At 37.3% G+C, this 9,857-nt stretch overlaps 1 long non-coding RNA gene across 1 annotated transcript; it reads right to left on the bottom strand.

Moving 5' to 3' along the window:
* Positions 1 to 7,825: 7,825 nt before the first annotated feature.
* LOC137009719 (uncharacterized) lies at positions 7,826 to 8,947 on the bottom strand. Its single transcript, XR_010892948.1, has 3 exons — positions 8,841 to 8,947; positions 8,662 to 8,700; positions 7,826 to 8,235 (listed from the first exon to the last, which is right to left on the bottom strand). It is a non-coding gene; the product is annotated as an uncharacterized lncRNA (long non-coding RNA).
* Positions 8,948 to 9,857: the final 910 nt, after the last annotated feature.

Here is a 9,857-nt window from a genome sequence, read left to right as displayed (position 1 = left end):
TATTTTGGATCATCAGTCATGCTCCGTAAACACCGTCTGTCACAGACACGAAGATGTATCTTTAATTTCACCAAGCTGATTGCACTAAAAAAAAAACCCACAGTCATCATGTTTTCAGTTCATTTCAAGTTTGATTTTGACGTGACATAAAGCGCTGATATCTACTGTAACTGTGATCTGTTTACTTACTTTTCACAGAGTCTTCCCATTGACGCCATCATTTGTTCATTCAAACTGACGCGCGGAACATGCACAAGAGGTGGGATTTATCGCACAAACCAGTCATATCCAATCATAACCAATTACATCCAATCATAGCGCGATAGAGACATTGCCTCCTCTCACGTGTCTTTCCCCCATTCATTCTCAATTACCCCCCACAAAACCCACCGCACGCTTTAGGGGTCTAATGGTTTTCTATGAGAGCAAAGGGAGGCATGACTCCTGCTGTAACTTTACCTGCGGGTGTCGCTGTTGGGCAGTGTTCCTTTTTAATGTCATAATTTGTAATATTTGTGTTGTTTTATGTGTAATATGGATTATTTTCTCATCCTATTTTTTTTAGGAGACACTGCCTCCCTTGCCTACTCCGAGGAAACACCCCTGATCTATATATAGGCTGCTTTGTTTTCATAAGTTATGTCTCTTAAATAATTTTTCATTGTGAACAGATGAACAGTTGAAACATTCTATAGTTGGACTGCTACTTACATGACTACACAGTCTACTCATTTTCTACTAATTTCTTCAGTGTTGTCTGTACTATGTTTCATGTAGACTGCTGTGCTATTCTTTGAACGAGGTACCACTTCATTGCATGTTGGTATACTGTATGTATGATTGATTTCAGATTTACTGAAAGAAGTGAACTATGGCACATGTCTGCCTTTTCTTGTGTTATTGGGCAGTTCTTGGCTAGAATAATCTACAGTGTAGGCTAGACTTTATTGCAATAGTCAAAAGTCTCGTCTGAAAGACAAATCAATAGGCCTATTTAAAATCAATGTGTGCTTTCCATCAGCGAGGCCAGCTGAATAGCAGTGAAACACCTTTTTAAGATGACCATTTACAGCATCCTCTAATAGCGCTCAGTTGCCTGTAAGTGCTCATATAAACTTTACAACCTTTCCTTTACTCGTTTAGTGACATATAACACAACCCATTTTACAGAGTTGCTATCATTTGAGCTGTCTCCAGTGAGCACACACACACACACACAGCCCCAGGCTGATGATAACAGCTGTAATGACTATGTCCACACCCCTGTGGAGTTCGTCCAGTCCTTGAAGTCGCTCCAGCTGTTTGTGGAGAAAGGCTGCAATCCTTCAGTTGCATGTCAATGTGCAGCACTTCAGAAACATGCCATGCCTTTCTCACATATACATCAGTGTTACCTGACAATAACAGCAGCACAGCGCTTCCTCTGAGCGGCCATTAATATGGGATGGGGAAATTATTATATTCCCTTTATTCAAATGAATTGCTCTGTAATGGGACAAGGAAAAATGCATTCCCTATATTCAAATGAATTGCTCTGTAATGGGACAAGGAAAAATGCATTCCCTATATTCAAATGAATTGCTCTGGACTGGTGCTGAAGTAAAACATTTGAGTATGAGAGACATTTTAGGACTGCTGGGGATCCATTGTACAAGCAGATGTTTCTTTTACTTACTACTTGTATTATTAATTTGAAAAAAACAACATATTATCATGTAATTTGATACAGTGTTTTGTCCATTTTGGATTAAAACATTTCTTTCTTTCTTTCTCAATAAGAAAATCATGAAAATCTGCTGTACACTTCAGGAATAATCCCGCAAGTCAGACTTTTGACCGCTGGCATAAAGCCTGGCAGGAATTGTAGCTTATTCTGCAACAAAGTGGAAGCTCATTTAAATTCTCTTCGTTCTCCTCTGTAGACAACAGCGAAGAAATTGGCGGAACCAGTGTGTTGACTTTGGTCAGAGTTTCCCTCCATTCAGAAGTAATAAACACTGAACATTTCAGACACACAAATCTGAAAACAAAGAAGAATATAATATAATAGAATAATAGAATATTTGTGCTTGAGGCATTTGTTGGCCAGCTTTAAGGCATGAGCCTGGACATTCTCAGTTTTTTATTAGGACACAATGCCAACAAAGATTTGACAAAAGGTTTTTCTCTCTCTCTTTCTGAACAGTTGTGAAAATGTGCATTGCATACAAGTATCCATGTATTTTGACAAAATAGCATATAACTCCCAGAAATAAAACAAGGGATAAAATGGCCTGGACATTTCTAAGTTTCAGCTCCAGTAAAAAAATGAAAATTTGTCGATATAAGGGTCCAGAGTGGCTAATGGTCAGGGGCCTAACAATCTTAATGAGCCCCTTTCTGTTACTAAAAAACAGCCTTCTTTCATTCAATGGACAATAAGCCTTTAATGAACTGCATCTGCATACTCTTAAGCTCTTTATAGTTGTGGGGTGCAGCATGAAGTCAGTTTAAAATGTGTTTTTGAACTTTCTTTGAATTTATTCTGCTTTCTGTAATAATGGTATGTAAAAATGAGCCATATATTATGATATATACACTTTGGAAATATACGCATTTGGTTGTCCCACAACCAAAAACATATTTAAAAATTTAAAAAACATTTTTAAAAAAGTATTCACATTTTAGATGTTTACTAAGATCCTTCTAATGAATCCCACAATAGTATTTTAAATAACAGTGAGCTTAATATATATAAAATCATCATTTATTGGGTACTTTCAATTGGGAGGTGGCTGTCCCAAACCCTAACCCCTTTTTACCATTGTTGTTTTTAAAATATATTTTAAAGTTGTTGTTTTTTTAAAGTGAAGTTAAAAAAATACTTATTTTTTATTTTTAAATCATGAAACTTTATGTAAAAAAAAAAAAATGTGTCCCGCATTTTCACGTCACTACCGAAACAGTGTATGTTTTAGTCCAGTGTTTCTCAACCAGGGCTCCGTGGACCCCTAGTGGTCCTTGACGTAATGCCAGGGGGTCCTTATAAAATATCTGAATATGAATATTTGTATATTTTGACATTTGATTTTGACATAGTATTAAATTATACTTGATTGAATTTGGTCATTACAAAGACATTAATGATACCAAGATAGCCAATATTATTCTGGGGTCCTTGAGGACGGTTCTAAATATGACAGGGGTCCATTACTCAAAAAAGTGCTGATTTTAAGCACACCCCTACATTTTTAATCAGGAAATATTCCTGTGTCGCTCCCTCTCATAGCCTCTCTTTCATAGTAGATATAGGTACCATCATTTTGAGTTAAGTGTGTTCAAAAGTCTGAAAATCTGTGTGTAACTTTTTGGGGTGTTATTCCATAAAATTTATTTACACCCTTTTTGTTTCTCCATTTTGTTTTAATGGTGACGTGTCATGAACTATTAATGCACACCTGCCCAAACGCACACAACAACACACGCACTTATTTGCAAGAGTATTGTGACTAAGCTCTCAGACACTATAACAAACACATAACTTGCTATCTTTTTCAGTACAAGACCTTGTCTGTCTCACAGATAAGGTGTTTTATTCATTTAGCTTTAAGTGACTAAGTTATAGACGGACAAACATGTTGTTTCCCTTTGAAATTCCTTTCTGTCTGTCTTATCTACACAGCTGGTATGTCTCTCTCTTTCTGTGACTGCGTGTAGCTTCAAAGGTTGATGTAACAGTTAACCCAGGTAACCTTGACACGGTTTCTGAGGTGGAAAGTCGCCCTAGAGCATAATGTTTAACATGGACACACTAGAATAAACTAATACCCTGTGTGGCGCCATCACAGATCAGATAACACTCCTCATGACTGTTGTGGTCATTACTATATTAACCGCATGAGCTCACTAGTCATGAAAAAAGCACCTGTTGGGTGTTACGTTTTATTCAAAACCTTTGCATAAACCTGTGAGTGTATTCATGTTATTCATGTATGGCATGTAATCCAAGAAGAGGAAGACTTTTAAAAAATTTGAATTTAAAAAGGAAATGTGTTAATTTTAGGAGTAGGGGAGACCTGGCTATACTGTAACACCATCTGGGTTTGAATTTGTTTAGTGATCAAGATAATGACAGGTGTCATCCGAATTCTCGTTTGATTTGATATATAACATTTGCCAAAAATGTTTACGTAAATGTAAAATGGTCCCCTTTAGACATTCTGTTGACTATAAATAAAGTTGCAACTACATGTCAACTAACTCTCATTACAGTATTAGTTGAGTATTAGTAGACAGGGTTAAGGATTGGGTTAGTAGAATAAGGGGTTCAGGTTAGTAGAATAATTTGCAAGAAGTTGCAAAGTTACTTATAGTCAGTATAATGTTTGTTGGGGAGCATCAAAATAAAGTGTTAGCAAATATTAAGCAGACAGTCTACTAATACTCTAATAAGAGTTGTTTAAAAAGTAGGTGCAACCTATTTCAACAGAATGTCTAAAGTGTACCATCAAAAAAAGTGTTACCAAAAAAACTAGTAATGTCATGGCTGAACAGATGATTGCCACAAAATGGGCCCTTCAAAAACCCTGCATTTGACACAGTTGTGAAATTGAATCATTCTCCCCCAACTTGTTTGCTATTTTAGAATAAAGGTGCATCACATGAGCGAAATTTAGGTAAAATTTGGCTGACAAAAAGGTCTTTTGTTTGCTGTTAATAGTGTAGCTATGTGTGAAGCACAACTCACACAGAAGCCATTTTCAATTCTGTTGCGAAACTTGAACCTGTTGAGAAATCTGCACTGGGAAATCTTTCACGCTCACACAAAATTCCTGATTTCGTGGATTCATATTGAAATGACTGGATTTCGTCCACACAGAAAAAATTCACAGAACAGTAAACGTTTTATTCTATTCAATTCTTTTGTAAAGCTTGAAATAAAATGGCTACAATTAAATTGGGGTAAGTTGAGGAAAGTAGCCCCATACATGACATGCAAGAAAAAAAAGTAAATTGTACGGACGATTTTCCATTTCATTCCCTCGATTTGCTAAATCGTATGGATGATTTACTATTTCATTTTTCAATTTGCTAAATCGTGTGGACGATTTACTATTTCATTCCCTGGATCTGCTAAATCATACGGACGATTTACTATTTTGTTTTTTGTTTTGCTAAATTGTGCAGAAGTTTTACTATTTCGTTCCCTCGATTTGCTAAATTTACTATTTAGTTTTTTTGATTTGCTAAATCGTACGGAAGATTTACTATTTCATTTTTCAATTTGCTAAATTGTGTGGACGATTTACTATTTCATTCCCTGGATCTGCTAAATCGTGCATAAGATTTACTATTTCGTTCCCTCAATTTGCTAAATCATACGGACTATTTACTATTCCATTCCCTCTATTTGCTAAATTGTATGGACGATTTACTATTTCATTTTTCGATTTGCTATATCATGCGGACGATTTACTATTTCATTCCCTGGATCTGCTAAATCATACGGACGATTTACTATTTCCTTTTTTTTCGATTTGCTAAATCGTACAGATGATTTACCATTTCATTCCCTCGATTTGCTAAATCGTATGGACGATTTGCTATTTCATTTTTACGATTTGCTAAATCGTGCAGATGATTTGCTATTTAGTTTTTTTAGGTTTCAATGGAGCTACGATCAACTTAAGCTTACGATGGTTTTGGGAAACGCTGCCCAGATGATTTACTATTTAGTTTTTTCAATTTGCTAAATCATATGGGCGATTTACCATTTTGTCCCCCAGATTTGCAAAATCGTATGGACGATTTACTATTTCATTTTTCAATTTGCTAAATCGTGCGGACGATTTACTATTTCATTCCCTGGATCTGCTAAATCATACGGACGATTTACTATTTTTTTTTTTTTTTTGCTAAATCGTATGGAAGATTTACTATATTGCTAAATTGTGCACACAATTTACTAATTCGTTCCCTCGATTAACAAGTCAGGTGCACGATTTAGCAAATCAAGGGAACGAATTAATAAATTGTGCACATGATTTAGCCTACATTTTTTTTCCTGCATGTCATGTATGGGGCTCCATAGGAAAGGGTTTTCTGAGATTAAAATCATTTTTGTGTTACAACCATCCTTAATGTCCCCTACACTAGATTGATAGACTAAAACAAATTGACTAAAAGCACAAAAAAACTGTGCACTTTTGCTAAACCTTCTTAGAGAATGTGGCTTTTTATGATGTACAGAATTTTATCAAAAACCAAGGGACTCCAGAGATGCTTGGAGACGCTTCACTGAACACTGTAAATAGTTCTAACTGGATGTTCTGAATGATAAAACAGCAAGTGATCTACATTTTTAGTGCACAAATATGTGTGTGTGACGTAGAAGTGTGTTGAAATCTGATGTGTGGCGGTATGCCTCTGTTGGTATGTCCTCTCAGGTATGACTTGGCAGGCTTCAGCCAGGCAGGTGTGCAGGTGATGTACGTGTCTTAGGGAATCACAGACACCAGAGATCTCCTCAGCACATCTGATTCCCATCTTCAGCCCTCACTTCCGCCCTCAGGGGCATCAGGCTATTTTGGAATTCTTTGGGGTTGTTTTTTTCACTTGTTGTGGTGCCGTTGACCCTGGTGCAGTCCCTACGGTCAGCTCCGAAGGAAAGAGACTGAGATATTTAGTCATCAGTGTTCTCAGACGGCCTAGTTAATGTCTTTCACAGGCTGGAGTCAGAACACATTGTTCTGGTCGGGGAGCGGTAATGACCACTGCCACTGCATTCTCCACTTTCATTACTGGGATAAATGGAGCAATGTACTCCATATCAGGGAAAGGAACAAGACTGGAACTCCTGAATATAAACAGCCAATTAATCCAAGCTAATTCTATTAGGAATTGAGCTGGCATCATGCAGAGTTGAAGCCGTGAGCTGCAGAGCGTGGCGAGAACAGCGCAGACACCGTACAGCGCTTTCATCCAGCTCATTTTGCCAGTGCTGAGGTTTAGCTTTTTCCCAGAGCAGATTAACGCCACCGTCATAAGCTGCGGTGAGAGCGTAAATAAAAAATGACGATCATTATATAGCAAAGCGTTTGCGGCTTTGGATTTATGAGGTAGTTTTAGTGCCACTGTGGGGGGAATCTCAGCGATGCCGGTGCAGGGTTGCCGGCCTTTTGTTTTGCAAGTGTTCTTGATAATGAGGCGATAGGGTCGTAATCAGATCCAGGAAGGTATGTCCTACTTCCGATTGCTGTCTCAGGTATGAAGTGCTCACGTCTGGCCAGACTGGAGTGAAGGGAATCTACGTGGGAGAATACATGCGAGAGACATCCTTCATCACACTCGATTCTTATCTCTAGACGTCACTTTTATTTATAAGGGCAGCTATTTTTGAATGTTTGTGCCCTTAATTTCTTATCAGTCTTATTCCCCTGAGGTATGAACCATGTGTTGGTCAAAGAAGAAAATTGGGTAATCTTTATTTTCTGTAATAATGAGGGGTGAAAGGTCTAAAGGATTTCACAGGCTGCTATTAGGACTCAGTCAGGCAGATCGAAATGTCCAAGGGCGAGCCAGATGCTACCGTTGGGAAAAAGAGAAAGTGCAGAAAAAGACTCGAAAGGACTTAAGGTCAGAGAAAGAATGCATTTAAAGTCAACTTGAAATCAGGATTTATTATAAAGTAAACATATACTTTAACCCTTACAAACAGATATATAAAGGGTAAGACTTTTTTCTTGTAGAATATCCAGTTTCACAAATCCATCAGATTTATTGATCATTTATTGACTTACAACACGCATTACTGAATGCAGTACATAAGGCTTTCATTGGCATGAAATGTAAAGTCGGTTGCCACCAGTTTTACTACCATTTTGTGGTATTTCTGAGTGAAGCTGTTTCTCAAACAAGAACATGGAAAATATATAAATATATACCAATAAGGAGTTCACAATAAGACCAGTAACTTGCATTAAAGGGGTAATTCGCCACTGGCAAAATGGGCTTTCAATAAAATGTGGCTGTCTATGTGAAAGAAACACACATTATGCGCTGGGCATGTTGCCATCCAAGGTCACTCCCACCAGTCTGATATGGATATGCTTGACAAGAGTCAAGCTTTGCCTTAGTAGGAAATACTTCTTTGCAAACTTTTAGTTATAATGGTGTTGACTTGTATTGTTATAAGAGTAAAAGAGTACTTTTTGTTTCCAGTGAGGGATCCAGCACATTGTAGGCAGCGGCTAAAGGCTGAAACACAGGGACAAACACAGCGTTGGAAAATCTCTGATCCCCTGTGTTTGTAGTCAACATTTCAAACTGGAATATTAGGAACATTGAGTTATGAGTGAAGGGGAAATAACTGAAATAAACTGCTTTTCTGAAGCAAAATACAATTGTGTACAGGTAGGAAAGCTGTTTCCATGGTGTACCATTTTTACTATAATGCTATTTAAAGAGTAGACAAAGTACGATACTGTTCTCAGTGATACACCTACCCTTTCAATAACTGTTGTTAATAACCCTAATGCGGAAGTATAATCTGTAATTTTCATAAAAGCCCTGGAGCTGTCAAAATAAACAGGCATTTCTCAGTCCAGGTAACACTGAGGAAGAGTAAACATTGTTCTGACATTGTAACAATACAAAGCGGGTTGAAAATCGGCTTACACTGACCTTCATTTGTCCCAGTGGTCTTGAGTTTCATGGTGCCACCTGTTGGCATGGATGTATGAAGTTTTTGTTTTTTAATCAATGCCTCTTCACATCAGCGTTGATTCCTTTTTAATGATCATTCAACAAAGTTTAAAATGGACTTTCCTGGACTTAATAAAAAATGAGGCTTTGCGTCTTACTGGTGCAGGGAGGCTGTGTGCTGCATTCCACTGGTCTGCTGCAGGCGGTGCAGCTGTTTCCTGGATGGAGGGATTTTGTGCTGTGGTGGCTGTGGCCATCATGTTCGTTTCATCACTCCATAGGCACTGCTTGCTTGGACATTTTAGTTTTCCATTCGAAATCATTCTGTTTGGTCTGATGGATCGCACACATGTTGATCCATACCTGGACTCTGAACTGATTTGGTCTCTGAATGTCAGCAAAATTTCTGGTTTAAAGATAACATGAAATGAATGTATTGCAATATTTACTATCTTTCCAAACATGCCTCTGGTCTCATGATGATCTGTACAAATCATCAAATTCTTCTTCACCTCTGAAATGACTTGTTTTCTGCAGACAGAACCAAACCTACATGTGCAAGGAAAATAATATTATTCACTAATATTACAGCCTACTTTTCACCATTATAACAGACTACTTGTGGATACAACCACGTCCTGTCCTAATGAATGTCTGAACACTCAATTTAAAAAAAAAAAAAAATAGGCTCATTTTCCAACTCCCCTACACTCTAAAAAATGCTGTGTTGTTTCAACCCAAATTTGGGTCAAATATGGACAAACCCAACCGTTGGGTTAAAAATGCATTTAAAAATTTAACCTAATGGTTGGGTTTTCCATTTTTGACCCAAACTTGGTTGAAAAAACCCAGCATTTTTTAGAGTGAGAGTTAAACTGTTGAGTTTTACCCTTTAAGTTAACGTTCTGCAGTTCCTAACCCATTTTACTTTACTTACGTTATGTGATCTATTCCTGAGCAACATAATATATTCAGTTTCTCACTGAATATCTCTCAGGACTTTTATTTTATCCAGTGGGACTTGATTATACTGCAAAAGATAGCAGGTAGTTAGAAAGAAAGGGAGGGGCTTAAAATGTGAGGGCTTGGTGAGATCAACAGAAAAGGAAAGTTGTTTTAGATATTACATTTTTTATTAAAGTCTATGAAGACACTTTAAAAAACGTGAATAAATG

Source organism: Chanodichthys erythropterus, chromosome 3 (genome assembly GCF_024489055.1).
Source record: "Chanodichthys erythropterus isolate Z2021 chromosome 3, ASM2448905v1, whole genome shotgun sequence".
Lineage (NCBI taxonomy): Eukaryota > Metazoa > Chordata > Actinopteri > Cypriniformes > Xenocyprididae > Chanodichthys > Chanodichthys erythropterus.
Note: the sequence above shows the minus strand (reverse complement) of the source record. Positions and strands in the feature narration are given on the sequence as shown.